General features: G+C 41.7%; 1 long non-coding RNA gene across 1 annotated transcript; it reads left to right on the top strand.

The window, feature by feature from the left end:
* The first annotated feature begins 1,402 nt into the window (after positions 1-1,402).
* LOC310727600 lies at positions 1,403-2,300 on the top strand. The gene is made up of 2 exons (XR_014534052.1): positions 1,403-1,597; positions 1,687-2,300. It is a non-coding gene; the product is annotated as an uncharacterized lncRNA (long non-coding RNA).
* The last annotated feature ends 213 nt before the right edge of the window (positions 2,301-2,513 follow it).

The raw sequence follows: 2,513 nt of genomic DNA, 5'->3' as shown, positions 1-2,513 counted from the left end.
CGTACAATAGAGCTGGTCTGACAAAGATGTTTTTGGCCAGGTATGTCTTCTGACATTAAGCGATGGTGCCAACAATGTGAACGCTGTGCTGTTGCTAAGGATGTCTTTCCCTGTGTCCAGACCTATATGGGCCATTTGTTAGCTTCAAGGCCTAACCAAATTCTGGCTATTGATTTTACATTAATTGAGCCCTCACAGAATGGAATGGAGAATGTCCTTGTCTTGACTGTGTTTTCCAAATACACCCAGTCTGTGCCAACTTGTGATCAGAGAGCATCTACGGTGGCAAAGGTTTTGGTTAATGAGTGGTTCTACAAGTTTGGCGTTCCTAGTCACATCCATTCAGACCAGGGAAGGAACTTCGAGAGTATCCTTATTCATCAATTGTGTGAGTTGTATGGCATTGCACGGAGTCGAACCACTCCAGCTCATCCAACTGGAAATGATCAATGCGAGCAATTTAATCGCACCCTGCACAACTTGCTGCGCACTTTACCCTCTTGTAAGAAGAAAAATTGGGCTGTATATCTCCCTCAAGTGGTTTTCTCCTATAATACTACCCCACATCAGTCTACAAATCAATCTCCCTATTTCTTAATGTTCGGGCAAGATCCACAATTACCTGTCGACTTTTTTTTGGGTCGAATTGAGGCTCCCACTCCAGATAGTGTTCATGACTGGATTTATGATCATCATGCTAGACTTCAAGTGGCCTTTGATGGGGCTAGAAGTCACATGAAGCCTGCAGCGGACCGTAGCAAAGAGAGGCATGATCGGAGAGTTCTAAATGATCCTTTAAGTCAAGGCCAATTGGTGTATCTGTGGGATCTTTGTGTGCAAGGTCAGGAAAAGATTCAAGACTACTGGAGTTCTGTGGTTTACAAAGTGCTGCGAGCCCCTACATATGGTGGGTCTGTGTACACCATTGCCCCTGTTGATGATTTGGAAAAAGTAAGACATGTGCATCGTACTCTGTTAAGAGCTCAACCAGCTGGGCAGAATTTGGCAGAGCCTTCTGACCCCCTTTCAGAATCTGATCAAGCCTCTATGGAATCCAATGAAGATATATCGGATGATATGTGTTTATTTGTGTCAAGGCAAGCAGATTCTCCTCTGGCTATAGTACCAATTGTTTATTCACAGCCACCTCCTATTTGTACTTCGTCCCTGCCTCAAGCCCCTGAGGGTATTTCCATCTCACCTAATAGTCACCCTGATCTTGAGCCTCCTCTAATCCATAATTCCTCACCTAGTGATCCTTCAGTGGCATCAGAGGACATAGTGCCTACTGTAAGAGCACCATTACGTCGGACTACCCGAATGTAACCGGTCTACCCGAATGTGACCGGTTGAATGTCTTTTAAAATAAGGACAGGTGGACATGCATGGATGGTGGGTGAATTTTAATTCCGAAGACACGCCCACTGCTGCGGAGTTGCGCTTTGACATTGAGCACACCTGTGCCACGTAATTATTTCGGCGTGTTCGTGGCTTTATAAAAAGCACAGTTGAGCGGGGCACTTGATTCCTTTCCTATCTGTAGGCTGGGTGGCTAGAAAAGGTCTTTTTGCTTATGCTTTCCTGTTGCTTTCCCCTGGTGAGTCGTTTGTTTTATTTATTTTCTTTTAGTTGCTGATCATGGTCTGAATGCATGCAACTTTTTGTTTTGTTTGTTTTTGTTTTCAGGTGCGGCCAAAGAGCGATAGCTGCTGTTTTGTAGATATTTCTACAAACTGTTTTATAAACCCGATTTAGATTGTTGGTTTACAGTTTGGACCAAGCGGACGTCGTGGTTGTAAACCGCTGTGTTACTGAGTGTTTTCAAGAGATTATTTTGCGCACTGTTCTCTGTGCTATGTTTGAGTAAGGACTTGGATACTTATCTCTTGTGCAAGTCTATTAAATTAACAGGCTTGGTATTTTTGCTCCGTGAGCCGCTTGTACGCTCTTTAAATATTAATCGGGCGCTATCCGTGTTTTGCTGTACTGTTTTTCTTTCTTTACGTGTATATAAGTGTATGTACCATTTTATATTACTATTTCCACATGTAATTATCTGATGAGCTGTGATTTTTGAGATGTAAACAGAAGGGGAGAGTATGTTTTTGTTTTGGCTTTGTTTTTGGTTTATCATTGCTTTTAAGAATTATGCACTGATTTGCTGTGTGGTTTGTCCCTTCTGTTACAAAGTGGATTTAATCTAGTCTCTCCAATTGGGGGTAAATAACTGGTAAGCTGTAACTGGTTTTTGAAAATATTTTTAGGCATTTTCTTTGAAATAAATTTGTACTATTTTTGGACAGTCACGTCTGTCTTTAATCCCATCCGAACCAGCAGGGTCCTTTATATATTTTTGTAACTTTTTTTTTGGTAAAATTTTTCTTTTGGGTTCAATCTATTTTCCTGGGTGAATAAATAACCCAGGTGGCGTAGTCGGTTCCTTTTTATTTCTAACACCTTCAACCAAAGGTTACATATGTAACTACTCAGGAGGACTCGTTTTATTTAATGCT

Source organism: Silurus aristotelis (genome assembly GCF_946808225.1).
Source record: "Silurus aristotelis genome assembly, chromosome: 6".
NCBI classification, from domain to species: domain Eukaryota; kingdom Metazoa; phylum Chordata; class Actinopteri; order Siluriformes; family Siluridae; genus Silurus; species Silurus aristotelis.
The sequence above is the reverse complement of the archived record's forward strand: the minus strand, read 5'-3'. Positions and strand labels throughout refer to the sequence as shown.